Below are 17,472 nucleotides of genomic sequence, written 5' to 3'. Positions count from 1 at the left end.
AACGGTGTTCACCGTAATTAAGTGAATCGCGTTGTCCGATTCGCACGTTTTGCTCGTCCATTTGCGTCACGCGTCTCTTGTACGCCCGGCGTCGAAAAAAAGCCGCGATGCACGACCGACTCGAGCCGTTCGAGGCGATTAAGGGATCACCTGCGCGGATGATCGTCTACAGTTAACCAAATATCATCCATGGGATAGGCAGGTGTGTATTTAACGCGCTGATTACGTCAGATGCGAGCTATGGCTGCGCGTGTAAAATATTCAGGGAGCTGTGCAAATCCATCTGGCCCTGTTGTGGTAATTATGTTGGCTTGACGAGTGGCCTGACCCTACATCGCTGACTAATATGTTCTCTAACCTCTGACAACTGATAGGTTTCTTTTTTTTTATTAAAAGTGAACCATTCTGAATCCTATTACTTTCCAGTCACATCACGAATGCAGTACCATGTTTGTTGAAGGAACTATGGTAAAAATAACGTACCCGTATGTAGAGAAATTAATTATATATATATTTAACGTAGGCCTCAGGTAGACGCTTGGCGGAGAATAAAAGATACGGGCAGTCAATCGTAAAATGATGTACTGCTGTACATACAATGTTTATATTTTTGATCAGATTTTCGCGAAGATGATAGAAACGACCTGGAAGTTATATGGGACGCGACACTAGCGCCCCGCCTCCGTGTACTAGATAGAAGAAAAGTGATCTCTAATGGTATGCAGACCACATTGCAGTCTCGTTTGATTAGGGATTCCACGCCACGGCTCTTCTCTTCGAAGGTAATTAAGATGAACATGTTAATCGAACGGTGGAAAGTTTGGACATAGAAAATCACTTTGCATACGCGTTATCTTCACGGAGAAGCGACTAGTCACCAGCTACTTACAAAGTTAGAATTAGATAATCGTGTACAGCAACATGTTTGCTTGCTTCTTAGTATCACGGATCTTTTATTTATACTAGCGATACTGCTACAGCAACTTCCAGTTTATTACTAGGTTTACCTGATTAAAGTGATAACCGATTGAAAGCAGCCGACCAATAATATACGCGAATATGTATGCCAGGATGACTTTAATTCCTTTACTGTTCTACATACTAATGTTCGAGAAACTGATAAGCTGCTAGCAATCATTAAACGTGGACTGGATTCTTCTTCGGGATCCCTACGCTTGCAACTTGACAGAGACTCGAACGGTTGAAGTAATTAAATCGTTTAATTTTGCAAGCTGATCTACAAATCGTAGATTCAACAGAATCAACAGAAGACGGAAGTTTCGAACCAGTTCCTCGTCCTCTCCTCCTCGTCAGGCTGGCCTTGTCCATCCTGGTTCAGTTAGACGAGATGCCGATTGTGCGTAATACAACCGTGAGAAGAAAGAAACGTTATACCTGTTTGGAGAGGACTTTGTCGAGCCCGCTAGATTTAGATAGCATCCCAGCAAACCGAGCGGGTTAATTGTCGACCGTTTACGAGTTTAGCGACTGCTTAACATTTGCTTCTCTCGCGGAGAGGCTTTCCTAGGCAATTTCAAGGAACCCATATTTAATTCCCGGTCACTTGTTGTTCTCGTTTGAGGTATACCGCTGGTACCCTCGCGCGTGCATCGAACAGGTTTATACTTTTTATTTTCGCTTCTGCACGGATGATATGTAACCTCCACGGTATCAGAAGTTGATTCGATTCGGGATATGGGAATAGGCGCGCGGGGAAAAATAATTTTACACGAGTGCAGCAATTACCTGGAACCGCTTCTTGTTACCGATATCTCAGTCTATTTTTCTCATCGCTCGCAGATGAAGAAATAACCGCGGAAGCTGTCGCGGAGGAATACGGCCACGATCGAAGGAGGAAGAGGACCTTGGCAGCTGGACGTCGGCAGATGCAAAACGAGCAACTTGCGAAATAATTCGCGTGCATAATTGGTTCAAGGTTATCGGGTACCGTTGCTTCTGGGGAACGCTCCGACGTTGAGTCAATCGAGGCCTCGTTTCTCTTTCGTGAACGCTCAAGGTGATCCTAATTACCGCGCGATGCGTTAACGTCTTCATTCAGGACGACTTCGTGTACGTCGTGCTGGCCGTGGAAGAATTTTTTTGCCTGCTCTTAATGTCCTCTGAAAAAGATCCGTGGGACGTGGTTCCTTGAGAAACGCGCGACACGCTATTCCCTGCCAGGACAATCCCCGTTTCTGTTATAAAACTGGATGACTATTTCTGTCATAAAACAGACGTGATTCATTGCTGGAGGTATCGGTTTACCATTTCAATTTTGTTGGTATCCGCGAGCAGCATGTGGAGCAGGCGCAATACTGTTACCTGGAGTATTGTTTGCTTTATGTCGACCGGTGGAGTTAATTGTTGTTATTGTAACAAATAAATGCAATAAGCGTAGACAGCGTGAGAGAAATTATGCATTGGTTTTCTTAACGAGCTTCGAAAGGAAGTTGGCGATCCGGAAAAAATCGAAGCCATGATGGGGCACCGTTAGACAACCTCTTCGTATGGTCTACACGGTTGCTCTCGCCCGAGGTTGAGGTGTGCGGCGGTGGATAGAAGAGAGGAAGCTTTCTGGGTGTCCTAAGTGAGGTATCCAGGTTAAAAAGTTCAGAAATTCCAGAACAGTTGTTGTGGCTACTCAAAACTTTGAATATGAACGTCAAGGTGGCAATAAATCGAGCGTGGACAGATGTGGAGTCGAGTTAGAGTACGTGGCGTGCACTTGGAGCAGGTTGTTTTAATTTATGTCTAGCAAAACGTGAGAACTTTTTGTAGATACTCTTCATAGAGGCAATATGAACAAAATAGGCTTCAAAAGGAGGAGTTGCATTCTGGATGAGGAAGGACCAGAGAAGAGTGCACTATTTTGAAGATTGCAGAATTCATAACGTCTACAGGTGACTTCCAACCAAAGACCTTAAAATCTTGAATGGGAAATATAAGTTTCCTAACATGATTAATGGTCCTTAGAGTATCTCTATTCACGACGCATCAACTGCCTTTCCTTTTAACATACTACAGGTTGTATCCTCTACAATTCCCTTAAAGAATCACTCTCCAGGATCAATCTACTTCCTCTTGTCAATCCTGCCATAGAAGCAAGTTCGATGTACACAGCCAGAGAACACGCGTACACTCATCCGGTGAATGTGCGTTGCGAATTTTACCTGTTGCGCAATTGCAGTCAGGACACGTAGGTGGGTGGCGGTTATCCAAAAAAAATGTCGGTGGCTTTGGCGCAACGGATGACTGACGGGAAAAGGCTGCGATCCGCTGACGATACACGGATAGAGGCACTTTAGAATATCGAATCATCCTACGTTGCGAACATGGCGAAAGAACAAGCACGATTGTTCGAGACATCCGCACGGATCCGATGGGATCTGTCGATACGCCGCCGAGGGTTAATTGAAGAGCACGTACGTTGAACACCTTCGACCCCGTGACCCCATAGATGACACGATCCCTCCTTTAAAAAGCACCGTCCCTTAATAACCGATCACCGACTGAGTCGTGAAACAACTTGATCCATTCGAAGACTCCAGCTTCCTGAAAACGTTTTAACCCTTAAATGCCCTAAGGACTTTTAAATCGAATTGTAAACTTGCAATTGGTCTGTTTTTAATATTTTGCTGTGTGTATATTACCATTGCATAATGCTGTTTTGAACAAAAGTTAAAAAGATAAACGTAAGCTGTCAAAACTGTTAATTTAGAAAATCAAGCTTCTAAGGGTTAAATCATCCACGAAATTGATCAATTATGGTCCCCGTGAACAAGCTAATCGTTCCATTTCTTCTTTGTTGTTTAATCGTGAACGATAGATGTTATCAATGGGAAATATTCTTTAATGCTGGCTTTAATTACGATTTCTCTATATTTACTTTACTTTTAGCTAGTAGAGTTCTTTGAGACCCAACCCTTTGTAATCGAGCCACCCATTCACGGAAATTATCAATCATGGCCCCCATGAATAAGAACTACTACAACCATACGCTGCAGTATAAGAGACATTAAATCGTTCCCTTAATTGGTCGGCAGCGGTTTAATGTGATATTTGTTTTGAATTTAGTGTCATGCTCGCTTTAATCGATAATGGTCGCACAGGAGGGTGCGCGTTTAAAAAAGATCACGATGGAAAATGTATAATTAACCGGTGGGTTAATGCGAAACGTTCCTGAACGCGAAAGGACGATCATCGTCGGCGTCACGCGCCGTACGGCTAGGACCTTCGACCCGATGACCCGTTGGATGACATCATAATTCCTTTACGGGGCACTCCGCCGCTTTTGTGCGGTGCTTTCGTATGACATAAACGGGATGGAAGTTTGCCTCGTGCGACATAAAGGCAAAACAACGCGGAGGACGCGAGGAAGTATATTGCGAAAATAAACGATTATTTTCCTCGACGACGCAAGGATTTTTCTCTTCTTGGAAAATGAGCTCCGAGAACTCGTACTTGACTACTAAATGGTCCAGACCATGCTTCTACTTTTTTCGCAACTTTTGAGGTGAAACCTCTACTGGGGTTCTCTCAAAAAGATTAAGAGACACTTTTTCTAAATTGCTTTCGACGCTACTTCAGCCAAGTATGCGAGTGCTGTCTTGTAACTATAATAGCAAAGCACGTAAACTGGGTCTCATGAATTTATCTTCCTTTCTACGCACTTATATCGCGTCTACGTCACTCATTTTGCCCTGGATTTTCTCACACAAGGTCAGTATAAAATATGGGGCTACAATTACAGTCCAACAAGTATAAATCACCAAGTGTAAATATAACCTAATTAAAACATGGTGTACAACTACCAATAAAATGTAAAACAACCTACACTTAATAAAACACGTTGAGGTAATTATAGAGAACAGGCATTTCTACAACATATTTAAAAATCATCGAAATCGGTGGGAATGTACCTGTTACCCACGTTGATTATCAAGAATACCAATAACCAAACAAACCAGTCTTCAAACACACCTGTAACTCACGCCCACCACTATCGATGGCCACTGATTGACGGCAATTAGTTCACCGTCAATCGGTTCAGCCGTTTAGATCCTCGTTGCAAGCTTGGAGTTCGTCTCGAGCATTTCTGCAACAAAGTCGGCGTTCAAAAGGGACCACCCCCGCAGAACGCCTTGCCGTGCTCGGCCACTGGAAAGAAATCAATGTAATTGCTTCCGAGCGCGGCTAAAGCGAGTCATTAAGCGGAACCCGGCTACTGGTAGTCGTCGACAAATTTGTGATGTCTCGCTGATCGTGACAGTTCACTGGCCACGAAGTGTGGGAGCGTGAGATGACAATAGCTGGTAAACGATGCCGAGAAAAACAACAGAGGAGGAACGAGGGTTTATCGAGGCCGCGGTGTTCGATGGGGCTTTAAACTCGAACCGCAATGACTGGTGATTTTTCGGATCAACGGGCCCCGTTGCGAAATCGGGAATAAATAATAGATACAAGTGTTTCCTAACAGTTTTACGTTCAACACTTGCTACGGACTATTTTGGTTGCATCCTTCGTGATCTCCTATGGACACTGCATTGGAACACCTCTGATCTACCAATACTGGAATAATTGCAAACTTAACACCATAAATCTATCATTTATAAGTTGCTAGAGAACATTTGACCTCTAAATTATATTCGTCCTAACATGAAAGCACTTGAAGCGGTCTAACAATTAATACTAATGAGACGATCGAACCTTCGGAGTCAATTGATATCGTTACTCTTGTTACATTTCTACTTGTTACAAGATCCTTGAATGAGTTTGTTGATAGCTCACAGTGATAAGGACGGTTTCGCAATTTTTATTGTAGTTTAATCAGGCGAACAGGATGAGCACCGCATGATTATCGATGAAAAAACCTAACTTGTACCCGAGTTACCAAGCTGATCAGGCTACGAGCATAATTTCCTATTTTACGCAATCCTTATTATGTCTTATGTGCGTCCTTCCGCGGCAATTAAATACAATAAATTCCTCCACGATACTCCGCGGATGCTCTGCTTCGTGCTCTAGCGGAGTTTGTTAAACCGAAGTATAATTAGCGATTTATCGTGAATTAGGCGAGACGAATTATCAGCCCCGGTAATCGATATCCGTGGAATCAACCCTGTGTTTACAAGGACTTAGACATCGAACGGGAGGGTCGAAGGTCCTCCGCGTGTTTCCCTTGATCGTCTTACGTATGCAATCCGATCGAATGATCCGATGGATCGCTTTAATCTGCGCGTCTTCGACGCACGGTTTAATTCCAATTTCTGAGAGATTCTGCCTCGCTGATAAGACCACATATAAATCGAACAACTCGATTCACGATCAATTATTGCGTTAATCTGATTAGGTATCAGTAAAAATATAATATAAATCAGATCAGACTTTAACCTTCAAATTATTTTAATTAATTAAATATAATTTAAAGTTTCTTTGCTTCTCTTATTCTATAATTGTATTTTTGTACTGATTATTTTCATTCTTATTATTCTTTTTACTCTGTACTGTATGACTGTATCACCGAGATTCGCACTTGTATTAAAATTCTCCATTCACTCGGTTCCGAAGAAAACGAATGATGAATTGGATCCACGACGATGATTTATCGAGAGATGTCTTTCATCGATCCGATAGCTATCGATGTATTACCGCGATAGGATAATTACGTTTTCCTCTTTTCCACATCCTCCAAGAGCAACAGGAAGTAAATTCATAACGGCGATTACGGATTAGTTCTTACGATCCTGATACTTTAATTAACTCGTATTAATTCGCGGAGGGGCATAATTATCAATAACCTTATCGCATAGATCACTATTATCTTTTATATGCATCGATCTCGAGTGCAATACGCTTGCAAGGCAGTCGTTAATATGGGAAGTACCTCTCTGCGCTACCGCTTCGATGGAATGAGCGCTGATTATTGTTATTTGATATATTTTTTAAGTGAATCGTTGTGGATTATTCGAAAAACTTGGAGCTATTCTTTTCTCATCGCTCCTCTTCTAAGTTTCTGTGACTTGTCTGACTTAAATGATGGAATGCTACAGTTGCATTCGTTTTTAGAACATGTACGATTCTCCATTCAGGAGAAAGGACTTGGAAGTTATACGAGACGCGATACTAGCGCCGCCTGTGTGCGTTACATAGAAGAGTGCCCCATGTGCACGACATACAATCACCTTCTACTCTTGATGTCATAGATTTTTATACAATTCAGATATTAATTTTATTCAGAATTTAACTCTACTAATCGAACGTCTTGTCAAAGGATTCCCTCTATCGTCTCCAACTTAAAATAAACTAACTATGATAAATCAGTGAGAAAGCTGTATTCCTCGACAACTCCCATAAGGTCAAAGCTGTAATACAATCCAAACGTCAACTATCCAGACTAATTACCTATCGAAGCATCGAACTATTCATATGTACGTGGATCGTTCGAGTGCTCGACACCGTAAAACATGGCGTTGCGGCAACGAGCACGACTCCTGAATTTATCTCTTCGAATTCTTGCTCGAACGATGAAAAGAAAGAGCGGTGGAACGATGCAAGGGTCAACCGGAAATGCCAGTCCCGATCCGTTTCATAACATCGCCGCAACTTCTCTGGACTTTCGACGCATCTGGCGGCCGTTGCAACATTCCTGTGAGCGATGGATCTCTTCGCAGCTTTGCGGAAACTTTTGCAACCGATCGATGCAGGAGCCTCGGTTCTACACTAATGCAATTAACACGCGGGCCCGACGGCGGTAACAAAGCCGACGGGAGATGAGAGACGACCGAACCGTGACAGCGAGCGACCATGAAATCGGACCGACTCTCCCACGAAACGATCTCTGATCGTCTGAATCTTCGTGGAAGCCGCAATCTGACCAGTGTCTGCCGCGTTAAACGACTTCATTGTTGCGATCACCGTTACCGTGCCCCAAACACGCACTTACCGTGTCCTAATCCCTAAATCTATCACCGATAGTTGAGTAACACGATAACAGGAGGGCTACTTTCGATGTAGGATCCTGAGGAGCACACGTTAAGCGACGAATCTCCGTGACGGAAGCTCGAAAATGCAATTTCGAAGGGCGCGCGGTGGGAAAACACGATCGGAGATCCTCGAGAAGGATCGATTTCTCGACGTGCCGAGGATCGCGTGACCGTTGCCTCCCCCGTCCATTACTTTGGTCCTTATCCAATCGAGCTGCTATTGCGTCGTTCCTCCCTTGGTTCCTCTATACCACGGACTCCGCCAGGTAAACGACGTAACGGTGAATTTCCGAGCGGCCGTCAAAGAAATATGTATTTTATTCGTAGTTTTCGATCTCGGCGACGATCATCCAGCAACCACCCTCAGAACGAATTCGTTCTGTCCGCCTTGTCGTCGCTGAAACACTAGAACAAAGAAACTCTACTATCACACTCGAGAGAGTTTTGAGCTTCGAGGACTGTTAGCGTGATCCTTTTCTTTGGAGGACACTTGGAGAATTTAACTTAAACGATGACTTTGGTTTTTTCTTGGATAAAGTGATTCTTTAGGAAAGCTTCGATGAACAGTAATTGCTAAGGATTCAATTTCCAAGTTACAGCATGTTGAAAAACTAGTGTTTGTGTTGCTATCTCAACTTTCAATCCCCTGTAACTCGACAAATGAATCCTGAACAATTCCCACCCGCATTTTTCTTTCCATCCACTCCGTAGATTCGACCCCTCGATCGAGAATCATCCCGTACATGGACGTCTCCTTAATTCATAACTTTTAGTCTTATCGGGGGATCGCGTCTTCTGTCGCGGCGTGCTTTGCCTATTACGCATTTTGTAACGTAAACGACGTAACGGTGAACGGTCTCAGGCCCGTGCGAACGTAATATGTATCTTAATTATCCCCTTTGATAAATTTAACGAGCCTTTTGCGCGAGATTCATCTCGCCGGAGTTTTATCTGATTCGCTTATCGAGGAAAGTAGACGGCGCCCCGTTTCTCACTCGCATTGTTGCGAGTGCGCGCACGCTCAAAATGATTTAACGGTATCAACGGCCTGGCTGGATGGGTTCTTTTTCATACCATCGTTCGCGACGCCTCGTGATTCATCGCGACATTAAAGCGCGACCGAATTTCTGCGAATAACACGCCGTCTCGTCTGATTTTAATTCAGCCTCGTCCTCCAACGTTTGCTCCTATCTGATTCTAACTGTTCATCTAAATTACTCAAATACTAGTCGCGATAAGACGTTAACTGACGAACATTCCGTTTGGCTGCTCAAAATTCCAAAGCCTCCCAAAGACTCCACTCCATTAAGTTTTCGTGTCTTGCTCCCACGGAAGAGATACTGAAATTCAGCAAGGTGTTAACCTTCTCTAACCTAAATTATGTTTTTTTTTTCTCGTACTAATGTAATTTAATTTTTATGGTTAACTTGGACTAAAATTAGTATGTGAAAAATATAAAAAAGGTCCTAATAGTGTAGTTTTCGAGGTCAACTGGTCTTTCTTCGTGTGCACAAATAAGAACATTAAAACGATAGTGTCGGTAGTTTTTAAATGTTGTGCCCTCAATTCTGGACGGGAGGTTTGAAAGGGTTAAGGACCTTCGTACAGTTAGAATACTGCATTAGGTAGAAAAGAGCTCGATTTTGTACGCGAAATCTGAAATAATTTTGCTCCCAAATGTATGACAATTTTGGTACAACTACCTTCATACTCGTGAAGAGCTGTTTAATTATGGTTACTCTAAAATATCGAGTCTTCGCGTGAACTTGGGGAAGCCTCGACGCAATGTCGACGATCCCGGCGCGAGCTGGGAGTGGAATTCGTGCGAAAGGTCGGGAGCAACAACTTTCCCTTTGAGAATTAGCGATCGACGGCTCTTCAAAGGTCGGAAACCCATAGCGCACGAAGGCCAGGTATGGTTTATGCAAACCGGGGTCAACGGAGGCGGTACGTGGTTAATGAGCTGTTAAGAGACGGACGGTCAGCAGGGGCAGCACCAGCGGCAAGTGGATTGGAGTTTTAAGAGGCTGCTTGCCCCAGGAAGGATCGGTAACAACGGCAGCAGGAACCTGGCTCGCAATACACGCCGATTTCCAGTGAGTTTCGATGCTAACCTTCGAGGTGCTCCCGTCCATTATCCTCGTTCGCCAGGACGTCGTAACCGCACGTTGTTCCACGTCTTCCACGTCGACGAGATTACCCTTACGAGTCGATTTTCGGTCGACATTGGAAACAATGGTCGACGAAACGTTAAACTAAAACTGAAAGTTTCGTTTCAGAAATAAGACTGACTTGAGAATGCGCGCCTCTCGATCGTTTATCCTCCACAGGATGAAAAAAAGTGCTCAACAAATTATAATTCTACCATAAAGATTAGGTCTACGAGTAAACAAATGGGATATCTGCTCAGCGAACCCATAAGGAAATTCTTGCTCCAGATCGGAGCCCGCAAAAAGAATTGACGTTTACGAGGGAACAGCCTTTCGAGATACTATCCTTCCCCGCCCTGTTAGCCGAAGAGTTACTATTATTGCTCGCCGCATGCCTCGAAACTAGCCTCGAAAATGCCCCACTAAAAGCCTTCCTACGTTCAGAATTACACCGAATCGACGTAGGAAGTTCAGCGTCGCGTTTCCGCTCCGAACGTCCCCGACACGCGAGGCTGTACACATTTTCGCGAGAAATCTCATCGACCCTGCGACAATTGAAACCCAACCCGGCACGAAGCCGCAGAAACTACTAAACACCGGATCGTTACGCGTAATTGTTCGTGTACGCGAGCCGCGCACGGAGGAAGACGCGTTTCCTCTTCGGGCCCGTTTCGCCTGATGTCGCCCTCGCGTGCACGTAATCTCGTAGCTTTGGGAATTGCGTGAGCATGGAGTTGATAAAAGTCGTGAACCGTTACCGCGGTGCTAATTCACGCGGGCAATTGGCTTTTCCGTCTGGGATAATTCCCTCGATCGCTGATGATCGGACGCCGCGTGCTAACGACGCGTTGAAATAAATAGTTCGGTTTCTTCAGACGTATTGGACCATCGGAGCGGCCGCTTCCAGCGATGCCGAGTCAAATGTGATTGGGTAACTCGAAACAGATGGGTTACTCGCTACACTTCCTCGGTTATTCCGTTTTTCAGGCTGACCTGTGTGCCTGCTCGTTTCAGAGAGCAGTAACGATGCCCATTACGTTCCACGGACGTTGATGGATAGCGGTCTGGGTGTCGATTTCGAGCTGGATTTTCAAGAGTTTTGGGAGAGCTGGGTTTAGTACCTGTGGTAGATAATGGTTGCATCAGCCTTGGTATCGGTTGCTCTGGCATTTTAGCAACACGCGCGATGTATAAACTCCTCCACGGATCTCTTTGTAATTTCATTACAAATCCCCGGTACGAATACCTACAATCTCCATCAAATCCCGCCTTATTCAAGGTCTGGCGCAGCGAATCGCGGAGATGTTGAAGTGGAATCGATCACTGGCTCGATGGATTCGATGCACGATTGGAGATTCTGAACTGACTGAGGGGGTACTATAATCATCAGTCGTTTGGAAACTGATTTAGACATCCACTGCGCCATGGTCATAACGAGACAACTTGAGAGATGAGTTCCAGGAGCAGTATCCAGAAACAGTACTCCACTTCCAAGGAAAGTTATGAGAAACTAAAATTCTTAACGATGGCTTTCCATGAGATGACCGAAACCCCCACAGTTTGACCTCGGCTGTCTCGGTTCAATTTCTGGACTTTTCCTGACACAGACCTGCAGATATCTGAAGCAGATCATGAAGTAAACGAAGAATATGATGTAACCTGGTGTCCACAATTGAGGATACAAAATTTAATTTATTACCGACACTATCGTTCAGGGTGAATGTCCTTATTTGTGCACACGAAAAAAGACCAGTTTTCCTTGAAAACTACACTATGAGGATATTTGTCTATTTTTTCCATACTAATTTTAGCCCAAGTTAACCCTAACAATTAAATTACGTTGGTACGAAAAAAAAAACAACTCAGGTCTGAAAGGGTTAATTTCCTCCAAGCAGATAGCAGTACTAGGAGGCCCTGAGCAGTCGACAGACTCGTGAAAGGCTCGGAAGCTGAACTTGCTCCGAGTCAGAAGTTCACCGGCGTCCTTTTGCGCGTCGACGGCCCCAAAAGTTCGCACAGACGGGAACAATGGTCCCCGGGGGCGGGAGTCGAAGTGCGGTAACTGTTGCATTATGCGAAGATGCAGCGTCAACGAGGCTATCGTGGGTTCCGATCGATCTCTCACTGGATGTTAGAGGCCACGTTCGCCGGAGTCTCCGTCCCGTTTAGGACTCAATGGACGCTGATGATAGCAGAGACAAGAGCAGCGCTAGCAGGCCCCTTCGCGATGGCAAATTACGAATTGCCCCGTAGGCGTACGCACAGGGAAAAGAAAAGAACCACGTGGGAATCCAATTTGAAACCAAAATGAAGTTTACGAAAGGTATTTGACCAACTTTTGTTATTAACACTAAACCTACCTATGTGTGACTATTTCTACTGCGATGGAATAAATGACTAGTCTTAAAGTTACTTTTTTCATTTAAACGCAAAAATATTTTACATACAATTAAATTAAACAATGCATGAAATAATTGTCTATAACTCATGTATTGCATATAAGAACTGTATAGACGTTAATTTGACCGGTCGTGGTTGGTCTAGTGTTAAACGTTCATGGTCTTTATGAAACTACCCCTCAGGGAGTCATGATTAAATTCTTCGAAATGTTTTACAAGCATAAACCCTGTCTCATATTAAAATAATTTTCCTTTTTTCTTTAATTTAATTTAGTAATTTTTCCTCCATTTTAATGAATATTGTTTATCCTTCTAGATCAGTGTCACAAGTTTGATATTCAGGTTTGATGGTGAGGAAGGCCGAGATTTATTCGCGACGCGATCGTTGCGGATAATTTGTCGCGGACAAAAGTTTCCAGCGAAGCAAAGTTGAAGAACAGTTCTACTGTACTGTTGCGCCCGTTTCTTTTTTCCAACGTTCGCGGGATTCTCACGACGGTGCCCGTTCGATCAACGTCCTCTCGGTTTCGGATTCTGAGGTAAAAGAATAACAAGCCTCGGGAATATCGGTGCACCGTTTACCTCGACTTTTTCTAAATCGTTTACCGTGCCAAGCTGCCGCAATATCCGCGGAATCGGGCGGAAAAATGCTTGTTTGCTACCGTAACCTCATCTAATGTGTATTGCGATTCCCACTTGGGACTTTTTGTTTGAGATTGCATTCGTAAACTAGATCATTGATTCTTCGAGTTTCCTGAGGGGTCCATGAACTCTCTAACGAAACGAGAAGACGATTACACCGTGCTATCTCATTTCTTCTGAAAAATATCTGGTGGAAGAATTATTAATTAATAATATAAAATAAATTCCAAGTGGATCCGATGATGTTAAGACTATGAGAAATTACCCTCAACAGATCTCCATCCCGTCGATATAATTAATCAGAAATTTTCTAATCAGAAGGTACCATCAACGTGAGTATACACCTACTTCAATCAAAATAAAACGTCTACCCAACATCACGATGCGTTAGACAGAGTGTCGATAGACATTTCATAAAATTTTTACCACTTTCAGTGGTATATCGATCCGACCATCGCGATATATACTCCACGGCAATCTGTTCGGTGCCAGACGCGATTCAGACTCCGTTCAAAGGGCTCGATGAACTTCCGATCCGAGACAACGTCTTGATAATCCTGGTCGGAGCTGGCCGTGGCGGCCGTTCCGTTCGGCTCGTTTGACCCTTGGCCGTGAAATCATCCGTACTATAATAATTTATTGCTACCAGCTCGTGTTTCTGGCCGGTAGGCGCCTTCGTTCTCTCAATCTAGATTGGTCGACGGAGGAAGCGGCGTTTACTCGACTCAGTCCTGGGAATCGAACCCGGAACCACTGCTCCCTTCTTTTTCCTACGTACCTTCTGCTCGTGGCATCTTCCTTCAGCGGCGAAACTGCCCTGCGAGTTATCCTATCGACGATTCCGTCCCATTTCGCTGGATGCGTTTTCCGTTACGCCAACGCGAAATCCCGCTGGCATTCTTGCGCGTGTGGCCACTGCCTCTTCCTGATTCCATGATCCTTGAAAATTTTCGGCGACCAAGCAGCGGAATCTTAATAGTCATTTGTTTATTGATGCTTCTTCGGTAGAATCAAAGAGGATCAATTTTTATTTTTAGGTTCTCTTAACCCCTCGGTACGTATGTGATTTAATTTTACGGTGTGAAAACGATTTAATACCGCAGAATTTTTTAAATAATCCTTTTAAATAAGCCCATAAACGGTCCCCTAACGCCAGAACTCATCTCCCTTCAGCGATTTCACGAAGTGGTGGGAGCAACTACGCGCCTCTTAGATAGTGCACATCACATCACCGCCTCCTGGAGCCCCTAGCAAAGGTATACGACTTTCATACGGAATATTCGTTCGAACCTGTGAAAGGAAGCACCCCGAGCGATAAAATTGACTAGAACACCCAAGCACAATGAGGCAATGCTACTTTGTGTTCCGTTCCTTCGTACGCACGCAGGAGTCCCTTCGACTCGCGGAACCGCTTGCGCAAGGAAGTTTCGCAGTTCTCATCACGGAACACCGTCGACAATTTTGTCAATTTCCCTGAGTACGCGAACCGTTACACGAAGGCGAATCTCCACGCGGAAACGTTTCCCCGCAAACGGTAGTACCTCCGTTTTCCGAAGGCCGTTTCTAATGTAAACATGCATACAGTATCAGCGGGGTTCATGTTAATCCTTCAGCGAGGAGTACCCATTTCCATTAACCTTTCGACGCACCGAACTACCATTCGCGATACGGCCAAGAGGGACAATTTCGAGCACGAAAAAACGAAATTTATTCCAAGCAATCTGCGCGAAACGTTGGAAATTATTTCCGAGCCAAGCCTCTCATTTCGTCCGAGCTGGGGCATTAACGCAAACCTTATAGCGAATACCAACCAGCAACGAATTAAGTCATGGTCGTGTGTTTTCAGTCGTGGAGATAAAAAAATTCATTTTCTTCGAGGTAAGTACTAGGTCTACAGGAAAGTTCTGTCCGATCCGGTTCCAACAGGTTCCAACAAGTATGCGTATATTCATTAAAAACGATATACAAATTGCGATCACGCTGGCAAGATGTCATAAATAATGATAAAAATCATATAAAATCATATTCAAAGCTTCAAAAAATTTATTATTTTGTGTTATTCTAGAATTGGACAGAATTTTCCGCTAGACTTAATATATCGAATCATTTATTATTAAGAATATTATTAATTGTACGTCCAAAAAATTGATCATCCACTCGTTAAATAAAACACCTCAAACTGCGTCGAGTCACTCGGCTAATATTCCATTTCTCATTGTCATTCAAAATAGACAACCATTAATTTAGGAGAAAATCAAGCTTGTCTACCAATGTTTTAAGAAGCGAAGTCTGCGAGGTTCATCGTATCGATTACTTTTGCCCCCTTTTTTTTGCAAGGGAATCGCGTTTTTGCGCGACCAACCACGTATCACGGGTCTAATGACGCGTTTCGTCCTCGGAACATAACCGAGACAATTAATGGCGCGTTGCATGAGAAAACCGACTGGAAAAATGATGATTTCTTGCGTGCACGCGCGCGTCAGCTAGCCAGAGAAACTGCCTATCATAGAATTCTTTCTGGTGCTCCGCCACTTTGACGATTTCCCTGGAGAGGATGCGCTAGGTGCCGTTAGGCGAGTGCGAAACGGAATCTTCGCGGAAACGCTCGTAGCGACAGTAGTTCCCGCTGAACAATGCCCTTTTTACTACTCTTGAAAACGAGCAACCGAGAACCATTTCGTTCGCTACTCGTCGCTAGTGATTTCGGCAAACAACTTCTTCCAGATTTGAAAATTCGTCAGACGTTCCCCTCGGTCGAATTTCATTTAGGGGCGCGACGATAGGAAACAAGAAAGTTAAGATTAAGGGTCCCTTATTAAATTATACTGGCTCCACGAAAGCTCTTTAACCCTTTGCATTCCGAATTATATTCCAATTTCGTTACCAGCAACTTCCACGTTTTTAAGTGTTTTATACTTGAATGAACTCTCGATTCTCGAGCTTTCGATGCCCAAACACTCGATGGTCGACAGGAATACCCCTCAAACGTAATGTAAACACATGTACTCGCCTAAGAATTTATGTGTCGAGTTTCATTCTGCGTGTAATGAAAATGTTAGAGGCAGTGGATTATGAATAAGGGAGTGTCGGTCATTAATCATTCGAGTTCCAGAATTCACGAGTCTAACACGGAAAAAGCCACGAAACGCGGCAACCATTCGCAGTGATAAATGAAGTAACAAGGACTAAGGAGAGGCGCACGACGGCATTCACCGTGACCGAAAGAAGTAAGTTACTGTTATGCAATAAAGAAGAAGTTATCGTTCGCAGACGTTGATCTGCGTAACATATACGATGACGTAAATTACAATATTTCCCGTCACCATTGATCGCTGCACACCTGCTGCAATTATCCTGTTAAGTTGATAACGTGGATTATCAACGTATCATTCACGATATTGTTAACGGTTAAGCGTACCGGATGACTAGTCGCAATAACGCAGCGCAATAACACCGCCATGTTGAGTCGTGCATTGGAATTCTGAATGTACGATTTTGACTTTCGAGACCACCCGTTCCATTTTATGAAAGCGTACATCGTTTGTTCGTTATTTACGATACCACTGATTTGAGGTCTCCATTAGTATCTTCGAATATTATGTGGATCGAGACAATTTTAATACATTTGCTCTACTAAGACGGATAAGATAGGCATGTCGGATCCCGCCTAAACGAAACGCCAACGTATTTTCGTACGGTACATTAGAAACGATGTTCCGATTTTCGCTAACAGCAGACATATTACATTAATAAATTCCAATCGTTCAACGGTTCAGCAGTTTAATGAAGGTTCTCATCGGCAAACGCTGGAAATCTAAAATTACGTTATGTATGATAATTGCGAGGAATAATAATTATTACTCTAACATCTCTATTATGGCAAATTACACGATAATGTAAATACTGCAACAGACAGTGCATACATTATCGAGCGAAGGCAAAATACGACACGAAGGCTACTCTTAAATCTAACCCCAAAATTACGTGGAATGAACATGACTAAAGAAATTTGTGACAGCAGGGAAAGTTAGATAAAAAAATACAGCTAAGTCGAATTGACCTACAGTCAATCCCATAAATATTCGTACCCTCTATGTCTATTGAAGAAGTTCGGCTAAATTAAATAATAGATTCGATATTACCAAATGAATATTTCCTTATAAATATGTACATGAATAATCTTATACATGTATATATTTATATATTCATCAACGTATTTACACAAACATACATGTGAAAACATTAAACTTACCATTTAATTTGAATACGTTTCTTCAATAGACATAGAGGGTACGAATA

This window comes from Hylaeus volcanicus, chromosome 1, assembly GCF_026283585.1.
Source record: "Hylaeus volcanicus isolate JK05 chromosome 1, UHH_iyHylVolc1.0_haploid, whole genome shotgun sequence".
NCBI classification, from domain to species: domain Eukaryota; kingdom Metazoa; phylum Arthropoda; class Insecta; order Hymenoptera; family Colletidae; genus Hylaeus; species Hylaeus volcanicus.
This window is presented reverse-complemented; position numbering follows the sequence as displayed.